This window comes from Trematomus bernacchii, unplaced genomic scaffold (genome assembly GCF_902827165.1).
Source record: "Trematomus bernacchii unplaced genomic scaffold, fTreBer1.1, whole genome shotgun sequence".
NCBI classification, from domain to species: domain Eukaryota; kingdom Metazoa; phylum Chordata; class Actinopteri; order Perciformes; family Nototheniidae; genus Trematomus; species Trematomus bernacchii.
Window position 1 is genome coordinate 7082687 of NW_022987564.1, and position 11968 is coordinate 7094654.

Sequence of the window (11968 nt, forward strand, 5' to 3'; positions counted from 1 at the left end):
CACTTCAAAATAATTCACTTGAAAGCAAGGGGTGTGTCTGTGTGTGTGTGTGTGTGTGTGTGTGTGTGTGTGTGTGTGTGTGTGTGTGTGTGTGTGTGTGTGTGTGTGTGTGTGTGTGTGTGTGTGTACCCTGTGAAAAGCTCACCTTAACCTGTCAGTTAGGTTAACTTCACCCTCTAGGGGTGTCTGAACATATCTATAATTATGTAATTAAAATTACATAAAAAAGTTACATAAACACACTGTCACATGTTCATGAACTGAACGACCTTTAGCCTGTATGTGAAGATAACATAAGGCTGCTGGATTCTATTATTAACCAAAAAAAAGTAATAAACGTGTGCAATAAACACCCAAATGTAATGGAAATGTAATAATGTGTTAACTTAATTGTGTGCTCAAATTGCAACAAGTCAGCAAATAGGCATCAACTGTATATGTCAATGTCAATGTATATGTCAACTGTGTATGTCAATATGTTAAATGCAGAGGCCAAATTTCACTGTGTGTGCTGTGTGCTCTGCATGTGTGACCATTAAAGAGGGTTTCATCCCTCCCAATTCTATTCTATTCTATTCTATTCTAAATGTTACAGAATATAAATCACTTTCACCGGGATCAAAAGCTTTACCGGAGGAATTAAGTATTCAATAGATGATTTATGAGATACGTCAGTTAAATTAAACATAAGACATTTGTTTTCTCTGTTTAGACTCCGGACTTGGATGCCGTGTATGAGTTTCCAATTTTGTCGCTTTAAGAATCTATTATTTAGGGAGTGTAGCTCCTTTCTTCACATAGCTTTACTTTAGTTTAGGATGGATTTAACCAAATTTAAAGTCACAAAGTGTCTTAAATCCTGTCTTGATGTTCACAAGAATGGTGAAAGGATCTATTCGTCCAATGCATGAATGGACAATGTGTCACACACGCACGCACACACACACACACACACACACACACACACACACACAAACAGACCTTCCCTCTGTGTGTTAGCCATTTTAAGCTTGGTTTGTTTTCCCATAGTCTAGGTCCTGCTCAGGCCAAACCACACTTGCCTAGAGTGTGCAGATCATGGTGCAGCCTGTTGTTAGGCCGACACCTGCACCTCTTGGTAATTTGCCAAAGTCTTTTATTCCTCCTTCTCTCTCCTTCTCCTTTCCTCCTCCTTTTCTTTCCCCAGTTGAAACCAATTGACTTCTCCCTCTGTGAGGCTGATGTGCCCCCATCCGGACCTGAAAGGGGTCTCGTTTCCATGATAGGGATCTGGGGCTTTCACAGCAACAAGGGGGGTCTTGTACAGGTCTTGCGTTTCAACCTTTCCCCGCATTCAAACTGTTAATTACTTTGCCCTGTTAGCTTGTCATAGCTACATTAGGGGAAATGCTATTTAAATCAATTTCGAATCAAGTAATGTTTTACACTCTCCATTGTGAGGGGGAAAAGGATGTTTCCAGTTAAAAGCTTTTCTACTAACCTAAAACGTATATAAAAGGCTAAAGCTTAACCCAAGTGGATCAGTTCTCAAATTATGAAAAGGTCCCTCTTTTTTCTTTAAAGGTTTTATTGAAATCCAAAGCAATTCCAGTGTTTTTGTGATTAAGATCTTTCTCATTTGATGGATGTGAAGAACATGAGTCAAGCGGATTGAAAGAACCACATCAGTCAACAGTTGACCCGATGCCAGAGGCAGTAAGATCAGAGGAAAACAGTTCAAGCAAAGAGCGCCATCTAGTGACTGCATGGAATACATCCTTTTTTAATTACTTCTTACCCAGTACAAGAGTAATGCCTTTCCTCTTTAATGGGAAAAAAACAACAATCTGGACCAAGCTGGTTGCAGAAGGGAAAAAACACAAAGAGGTGGTCCTCTCAAATAGCATGGTGGTTCACAATTTGGACTGAAACTGACCTGCTAACAGTCCTGAGTTCACTCCTGAGTCCCCACCTATGCCGTCCTTTTCAATTCTACTGCAATATTATATAACGGATGAAATATTACAGTCAAGTGACCCCTACCCCCTCTTTTTTAGTAGACAATAACTCAGGGTTCTCTTATCTATTTGGATGAACGGTCCATATCTTGAGCTGGAAAACACATGTAAGATTGATGAAGACCTTTGTGAGATTCTGGTGTCTGGTTGATAAAGTTGCGTTTTATTTGAGCAAATCATCTAACCTCTAAAATGAAAAACACAGAGCTCCATGCTAAGTTTGACAAAGGATATATAAGCTGCCCCACAACAGCACTGCAAGGAATGTGTGTCTTCTCTACAATTCAATTACAGCTCTATTCACTTGTGAACTGACTTAACTGTTGGGCCAATGATTTCATTAACTGGTTGTCCTTTGTGCTTGATGTTCATTTACTGTGTTCGAGCAATAAATCATAGCAAGTAGAGGTCACTTTGTGGGACCAGGCTCCTTTAATGTAATGGAGATGGATTCTGGCCCACACCCTTCCTTTGCTTATTAGCTCCCCATAGAGCGGGATACACAATGACCTTCAGCCATAAGGACTGAATGTGTTAGAAATGAGTGAGCCTGAAAGTGAAGGTGCTTCTTTTATGACCTTGGTTCTGATTTGAATGAATGACCTATTATTACAGTTATTGAACCATGTGTCCTTAAACTGATGGGTGTTATGCACACAATACTGGTTAATATTTTACGTTCTAACCCTCAGAGAGGTTGGCAAGTCTGCAGTCTGATTTGGAATACATTAGAGAGAGATAAGGAAAGACGGTCACTAGGAAAGAAAATGTTCTGGACAAACAAGGAAAAACACTTTTGAGCTTTATTCGTTACAAAGGACAGATTGATAAGGCACATTGCCCAGCTCAGATTATGTTTCACCTTGTAAGGAGAGCTATTCGTTTACAGTTTGTTGAATGGTCAGAGATAAGACGTTCGGCACACCCCTTTTGATTCTGTGCCAGAGACTGCTGCTGTGTGTGAATGAGAGAGGGAGATTTCAATCAGTCTGAGCTTGTGGTGCTTTGTATTTACAGAATTTGGCGAAAGGCTTACAGAAAAATGTCTGACAGCTTTGGCTTACAGAAAAATGTGCAATTTCTTCATCAAATGTGGAATTAATGAGCATATAAGCAACACACAAAGCTAATTACCAGTAAACGACATAATTAGAAATTCATTATTGCGAATTTTACACTCAAACACTCAGCTAATCTGCTTCATCAGAGCTGTATCGCTGTGGTTTGATCAGATTGCCTGGCAAAATAAGCAAACATGACCAAACAACTGCGATCAAATTGACTGATTCTGAGATAGGTTTTCGAACAAAATTAGAAACTAATGAATGCCTCATAAAACATGTGAAAATATGTGACATCACAGACAGACATATCTGAATTCAAATAACCAAAATAAAGTTTCTTATGGAGGACCTCCCTTATAGTAAAAGGCAGATTGACAACAATAATGTTTCTTTTATAGTTCTAAAACTCAGTGAATAAATAATCAGGTCATTTTGGCAACATGAATTACAAAAGAAAACAATTAAGTGAGGTAGGGTTCATTTAAAGTGGAACTTGTATGTGCAAATAGGTGTTAAGTAAGAAGATAAATCATGTAAACACATACAACTTTAAATGTGAAGTAACTAGATGACCAAGCTCTGCTGCAGAGTTGAATTGTCTGGGATGTGCCTGTTAGCAGCAAACACTTAACAAGCTGTATTTCTTCTGTTTCTACTTCTGTTCTTCATTGTAACGCTTTGGTGTTTTTTGAGTGCTATTAGTTGTCTCTCATGACATAAAAGTGCAGTTTTAGCAGATATTCCGTGGCTAGTTATTTGCTAGCTTTGTAGGGTTGTCTTTAATACACTGAAGACACGTGTCACATTTATACCAGCACAAGTGTAAACAACAACATAAGTGATGACTGAATCCATTTAGCTTCTGTTGTTTTAAGGGTACTCTGCATGCTGGCTCGCTGTCAAACTGTCGTGACTGTGCTTTTCAAAGCCAAGACTTCTCCTGCAAAATGGATTTACAGTTATTAAATAAATCAGGATGTTATGAAAGCAGTGAAAAAAAAGACCCACTTTAATACATTTTAGGTTGGCGAAGCTTTGATTTTCTTAATCTTTTCAGCTAGTAAGAGTGGTGGATGTTAAGGTCAACTTAGCTTCATTTCCCTGCAAGCTAATTATACAAGGAGAGCCGGATCATTGTGTGTTATCCTATTAAGTGGTTGCCAACAATGTCTATGTGTGCTTGTCTTTTTGTTGTACTGTGTATGTTGGATGACCGTTACACCATCCAAATGTGTTTATGCAGCTGAAGTGGACCCGGAGCAGAACGTGCCATCAGCATTACACCGCGAGGGAGGAAGAGGAGAGAGAGGAGCAGGCGCAGGTTGGGCAGGGGTTCGTCGATGTGCCAGTCAGCCCACTCAGCAGTCAGTCCTCGCCAGCCAGGGGGCCCAATGGGAGTTTCTAAACACACACACACATGCTCGCACACACACATCCACCTCCTCACTTTTCTCCAATCTCTCAACCAGCACCAGACTCCCCAGGCCTGTCCCTCTGTTGTCGAGGCAACGCATCACATTCAGCCCAGTGAGCATCCAACTTGTTTGTTTCACTTCTGATTCACAATGGAAGGGGATGAGAGGTGTGAGAGATCAAGGGTGCGACAGAAAATGGAGGAGAGGATGGTGGCATGAAATCTGAAACGCTCCACCAGGATAGGCCAAAAGTTCTGAGTATGCAGAACGCCATGTCCGCCCCTTTGAAACGGGATCTGAGCACAACTGTCAAATTGGTATAATTGGCTGCTTCACAAATGAGTGTGACAGCTGCTGATCGTTTTTCAGAGGGGGGGTTTTGTGATAAAGAATCTTTTCTATCTCCATTTCATTTGGGTATCAAAAAACCCGAAGGATGCGTAGACTGGAAGAGAGAGTTGTATATCAGACTAATTTGTATGGAAACAGTGTAATATTTGTAATTAGAAGCAAAACAGATATCATCATTGGGTGTTATCACACAGCTGCCAAAGATAAAAGTGCATGTCTAGACTTTAAATATAGATGGCATTTACTTAGCTTTCAAAGGAACTCCCACATCAGGCAATAAGTCTTTCATTTATTAGTGTTTATTTCAGTTCAAAATATTCACATCATAAGCAGGTGTTGCTGTGAATGCAGTGTGATGAAGGTTGTATTTCACAGCTAGTTGGTAAAACGAATGCATTGTGTCTGCAAGGTCAAACCAATCAGCCGTTAAGTGTATTGGAAGTAGAGATTTTCAATCATTGGGTAAACACAGAAACACAATTGCCTCCAACCAATCTATGAGCACTAGCACAAACAAACCACATCAGACACTGTATCCAGCTCTTTGAATCCCAGCCATGCAGCATGGGGACCCACTAATGAGGCCCCTCTAAGCTTAAGGGCCCCTTTGTCCCTCTCTGTTTGCTCCTGATAACACTGCTGGAGTCGTTTCTCAGCCACCCTTCACATTTATCAAAATCCCTGTGACAATATCATTGTTTTAGACCTGGTCCCATACACTAGTGCTTTCATGGCAGCAATGTACATCATCATCAGCACCAGAGTCCTGCTTCCAAATAAGCAATTGCACCAGAAAATGCACCTTTCTGTCCACCATTCATATAACTTGTTTTTTTCAAGGTTGGATGTACTACAAACGAACTGTTTAAATGTGGCTGGGGATAAACAAACAAAAAGGGTTTAAAATGTAATGGAAAATTGTTTCTTGTCGGAAAATTAAATGAAAAACCATATTTTCCCCCCTCCGGATCTTTTGAAACTTGAACACATTAAATTCACATTTCTCTGATGGATTACAATCACTTTCAGGGGTAGAGCGGTCTCTGTTGAAAACACATTATTCCAGGCTGTCAGGAAATGCAGCAATTCATCACTTCAGCTTTCTCTTCTTGGCCCATTTTAAAGCTCTGGCCCTTCATGAAACACCCTGATAATTGGCCTCTCATCATTTCTGAGTGGATCTGACAGGGTGTCAACAATTACGCGCTCCCTGTCCCATCTGGTGTCATTTCCCTCATTGAGTGTACATCGAAGCTCTTTTCTAAACAAAGCAGGGATTGGTGTATGTGCAAGAATGCTTGATTTGCATCCGCCCTGCAGGGAACCTCTTTACCCTTTAAAGTTTTGTGCAAATTCAGAATGAGTGAATAAACATGATGAGTGTGCCGCAGGGAGCTGAAAGTGAACACCTGTCACTGTAAGCAGTCTGCAGCTTCCTGGCTGATTCACTGAAGGTCACCTTGTGTCTGCAGGACCGGGGCGAGGGGGCTGTCAGCTGATAACTCAACACTGGACTATACTCCCTCTGAGGGTAGGGAGGGGACACTTATCATGACTGACCCCTATCTGCTGTCAACTGGAGGTTCAGTTCTCAGCTTTTGAAGCTCGTATCACCCCCTCTGTCCTCTGTTTCTCCCCCTCTGTCCTCTGTTTCTCCCCCCTGTCCTCTGTTTCTCCCCCTCTGTCCTCTGTTTCTCCCCCTCTGTCCTCTGTTTCTCCCCCTCTGTCCTCTGTTTCTCCCCCTCTGTCCTCTGTTTCTCCCCCCTGTCCTCTGTTTCTCCCCCTCTGTCCTCTGTTTCTCCCCCTCTGTCCTCTGTTTCTCCCCCCTGTCCTCTGTTTCTCCCCCTCTGTCCTGTCTCCCTCCCTCTGCATCTCTCACAGGAACTTTTCATATTTTTTTCCCACTTCTAGCAGGGATTGAGTCTTTTTAGCACATATTTTTTCCCTCCCATGCCTTTCTCTCTCATTTCATCTCTGTCCTCTTTTCTGTTTGCCACGTTTTCAAATGACTTTTGTCTTTTTCTGTCTTTGTTTTGCTCTCTACCATTTGTTCTTCCTCCATGACTCTCCCTGCCTGTCTCCGCATGATAACTCTCCATCCGTCTGTTTGTATATAAGTTTGGCTCTCTGCTTCACTTGTAGAAAGATTGAAAGGCTTTCCTTTCTCTGTCTGTCTCTGTATATGCCCGTCTATCTTTAGACACCCACTCCCCCCCACCCTGCTCACCATGAGCCCTTGAGCTGGAACAGCAGTGCTCCTGGGAGCTGACATGGAGAGACGGTGGTCAGCCAATCCAACACTGGAGATGAGAAAACATTTTTTTCTCTGATCCAGTTTCTTCCCATCAGTGGAGGCCATTTTGCTGTGAACATAAAATCTAAAAGAGGTCGGATTTCTATGTAATCTTCATAAATTGCTTCAGCTCTGAGAATTAGGTTCAACTCTATTTTCGCCGCACAGATAAATCCCCTCAAAAGCGGTGTGATTTTTAATCCGTTCCTCATAACTTAAAATAGCATAGAATCGATTTTGTCCCAGGTGTCAACATAGGGATGGCATATAGAATTTCATTAAGATCCAATTCCCCTAAACTACAAGCCATCAGCCCAGTGAGGCTTAGCATATGTTAACGTTTGCATTATCAAAGTCACACTTCAGCAGCTTAAAAGTGATTCCAGAGGCATCACGAAACGTCTGACTGCTTGTTTCTGCGACACGGCTCTGCGGGTTTTACAGGAAATCTGTCATCGAAATCTCTCCAGCAACTCAATGAACCTCTCAAAGGCATCTCCCAGTGCAAGGAAGGACTCACACACACGTGCAGACATGCACATACAACCACAAACTGACATGCAGACGCAGTATTTGCACGAGGGGGATTCATTTGTGCAATATTTAATAGGAAATTTGAAGAAACCATATCCCTATCACACCGATGAAGGTGAATCATGTAAGGTTGCAAGTAATCATTTGGTAACTCCCCATTAACAAACATGCACTGCAGTTTGTGTTGGAATATGTATGACCTTTTTCTTGGCAAAGCAATGCCCATGAAGCCTTGTGATGATTATGCGGTCTTTAAAGTAATCTCTCACTGCTTTGGAAGTTCACATCAAAGTGTGCCGAGTGCTTTAAAGCTGACAAACCTCATATGCCCTCCTAATGAACTCTTACATTTTTTTTACAATTCTCTTTAAGTTACTATCCGTCAAATTATGTTTTTTTCGTCTCTGTCTGTGCAAACGTTGTAATGTAAATGGGTGCTTTTGTGTGCTGACGCTGCATTGGGTGAAAATGTGTTTTTATTTATTCTTCCTCTCAGAGCGACTGCAAGCTATTCTTGCATGCAGCGAGATTGTCTTGTTTGTGTTTGCTCTGCTTCAGGTAAACAGGCACAATGGAAAACAGCTTGAACACAAAGAGAACAAAACAGAAACAGTGAGGAGAAGGAACATCCTGTATCTGAATTCTGAAACAGTCTTAGTATCCTCCATGGTCAGACTACCAAACTTTATTCAGACCTTTTTTTGCTGAACAGTTGGGCAAAGTTTTTTTTCTATTGACTGATGTGTCACTGTCACTCGCCTTGTCTGAAACTCTGTGAGAAGTGGCAGCTGTCTCTCTAGAGTTGACTGTTGCTTGGTTTTAATAAATCATAGTCACTCTCTCCCTCGCCTCTTCCCGTATCTTATCCTGACGGCTTTCCCTCCACGCCACTCTCTATCTCTGTTCTTTTTCTCTCCCTTTACTTTTCCCTGGGTCTGTCTTCATCTCTGCCAGCTGCCAATCTCTTCGTCCCTCTCCTACCATTTCCAACTCCCCCACTTTAATACTCAGCTTCCTCTTCCCTATCTTTCCGGTCTCTCTTTAGAAGCTCTCATCATTGCTAAGTTGCTCAAAAAGAGCCACTTCCTCTGTCATCTCCTCCATCTTCCTCTGAGTGCTGGTACATTTAGCTTGTTCTAAAAGCTCAGAGTCCTTTTTTTATGAAGTCAGCTACTGAGGGTTTCTCACTTTTGAAAGGCGATGGCAGAGGAAAGGTATGATTAAACGAAAAGGACTTCGCTCATGCACTCTCTGACATTTCTTCAATAGGTTTTCTCTCCTCTTTTTGCCCATATGCTTCCAGTCTCTCCACCTTTGGCTATCTCACCCCTAACGTATTATATGTGAGTGTGAATAGATATATTGTGACTTGAATAGACTGAGGATTTGATAAGGCTGCCATATGCTGCTCATAAATGATGGATATTAGAAATCCTTCATCACAGTGAGCAGGCCTGACTTTATGAGTCCTTGGCGTCCACTCTTTGTCTGTGACTACAATTACAGTAAAATGCTGTCAACAATTCAATGTTCTATTCCTCTATACCTGCACTCCAGCATGAATGACTGCACTTAAATGATATTATAAACCCAGATGTGACCCATATAAGTATAACTTTTTTCTAATTTTAAGTTTCTCTTTTTTAGAGCACAACACCAACACTATATTTCTCCACATGTCATTATCAAACAAATGTCAGTCTAACCTGGTGGGGTGCCCGGGGGTTCCTGCCATGTCATGCGCTCGCTCATCCAAATATAACACATTGTGATGAGACACCTGTTTCATGAAGACTTCCTCCCACTCCCGACCCTGTCTTCAGTCTCTCTCTTCAACCCCCCCCAGCTGTGAGCTGAAAATGCTTCCATTTAATATTGTGGCATTACCATACCAACTAGGCCATTAGGGTGGAGTTAACGCTGCAGTAGCAAAGGGGATAGCTCTCTCTCCCTCGATATAACTGCCGATTGCAGACACAACGTGCACTGGTGTGGAGAAATAGCAAATTCTTGTTAAGACCCAGCAATCTGTTGGATCTCAGACAATTGATCACTCCAGGAGGTTTGTCAGAAAAAAATTGTTGTCTGCACCCTGGGCTACTAACAAATAATATAAACATAGTCAGCCAATACCAGCTCACACAGCATTCAGCACACATCCTCCTTTCAATCCTTCTGGTAAACAGTCTTGGTGGGGGAGATTGAAAACAGCAAGAACCCGCGCCCGCATTTACATTCCAATCACGTGACACCCGTGCTGGAAAATGGCTTCATTTTCTCCAATCTAAAGAACACACTCACACAAGGTCCATTATTACAAAGATACACACACACACACAAAAGCACACCTGATGTACACAAACCAATTCTACTCATCACAAGCATCCCTTTTTCTGTGTTTCTGGCTAAGTCTGAGTTTCTGGAGCGTTCTAGTAAATCTGTCATCTCCCTTGCTCCCCTGAAATGAGAACAAAGTCAAAGGCTATCTCTCTTTCACGCTCCGACCTCTTTCTCAATGCTGTCCGTTTGTGACCCGGGGCGAAGAAGACGAAACATATCAAAGGGATCAGACAGCCCTGGTGCCTCTGTAGCACCTGCCTGCCTCACCCAGAGGTACATCACTGCTGACCTTGTCACGAGCCATTGCACCACGATGAAGTGTTCTCCCTGGGAAAGTCAGAAGTCTTGCTTCATTTGCTGCGAGTCAAGGTTCATTAAAAAGCTATATTGCTTGCCTTGTGTTTATGGTTTGAAAAGAATAACAATCCTCGACGGTGCTAATTTTCCTTGAATGCCACACTGCGAATGTCACAGCGAAGTTATTCTCTTTGGTCTGCATCTATATCTAAGATAAGACATGACCTGAGACAAGTATTGCATTTCAACTAGAAGAACTGAGCAAACCTAATTATAGTCCAAAACAAAGCATCCTTGAATCCCACTGATGGCATTATAAATGAGAACACAAGAGTAACATTTTACTTTGAAGTGCTTTATTTTCTAACTGTACGACAAAATATGTTGATTTGGAAAATTACACTTCCCAATGATATGGGAACAAGCGCTGTAGAGTGAGGAGCAGGGTCTGCAGTCGGGATCCATCTGTTGTGGGAGCTCAGTCCATCAGCGGTGTGAAGAGAAGCAGAGAGGCGAGACCACTGGCTGCAACACAAGACACGAGCGGGGAGGACAGGCGGGACCCATGTCCTGTGTTGCAGCCCCTGGCCCAGCCGACAAGTCACCTTCAGCTCAGGACGGCGACAGCTGATCCACTGTGAAGAGGAAGGAAACAGAGAAGGGAGAGGAAGGAAATGAGGGGGAGAGGGAGGGGGCAGAGAGGGAGATAGTCAATTACAATAGATTATTGTGTGAGAGACAGAGCCAGCCGACGTGAGAATATGAGAGGGAAAAAGTGACAGAATTTTTGAGGGAACAGAGAATGAGACTGGAGCGGAGGGGGGAATGAACGAGAAGGATACTAATGGAGAGCGAATGAGAGCGCCAAAAGGGCGATGCACCTCCAAAGACACCACATTCATCACCTGGCCAATGAGAGTAGCCTTTCTCACCGAAGAGGGGGTTGGCCTTCCAAGCTTCGTCTCTTAAGCACCTTGTTCTACAACCAGAGAAAAAGGCTTACGCCCAAATTGCCTGACTCGAAGGTTAATGACTTTTAGTGCCACTGGTTCACAGAATAAGATCCCTCTGAAATGTCCATATGTTAAAGCCCTGTGGCAGATTGGGAGTGTGTCATTGGGATTAAATATAATCATTATCGTGGTTGTGCATTGTATATTGAAAATAAATCAGATCATCCGGGTGATTTTGGCGTAAAAATCTGAAATGTGTGCAAGCAAAATGATGTTTATGCTATCTATAGGTCTCATAGCGAAGCAGTTTGTCATCAAAGAGGGAGAAGGCATGCAATCAATTTCCAAGCCAGCCCCAAGTTATTCTCTCTCCCTTTCTTCTCGTATCTCTTGGGGAGTCTGCCGTGTAACTGGCATTAAAAGGTCATAGCCGAGTGAACTCAAAGCTGCTTGTATCACAAACAAAGGTCTGAAAATGCCATGGTTTCACTGGCATGATATTTGCAGATGGAACATCAACAGGCTAAATAACAAAGCATAATCAAACACCCTTTTTTCTGTGACATTCAACCCAAATGTTTCGCAGTGGTATGTTCCCCGCTAGGATTTGATCCAATCCCCCAATCCCTTTAGAGATTCTTACATCAGCCTCACTTTAAATCAGACTTTTGTGATGCAGTAGGCAATTACATGAAAATCTTTCTCTCGCCTAGTTCCTTGTATG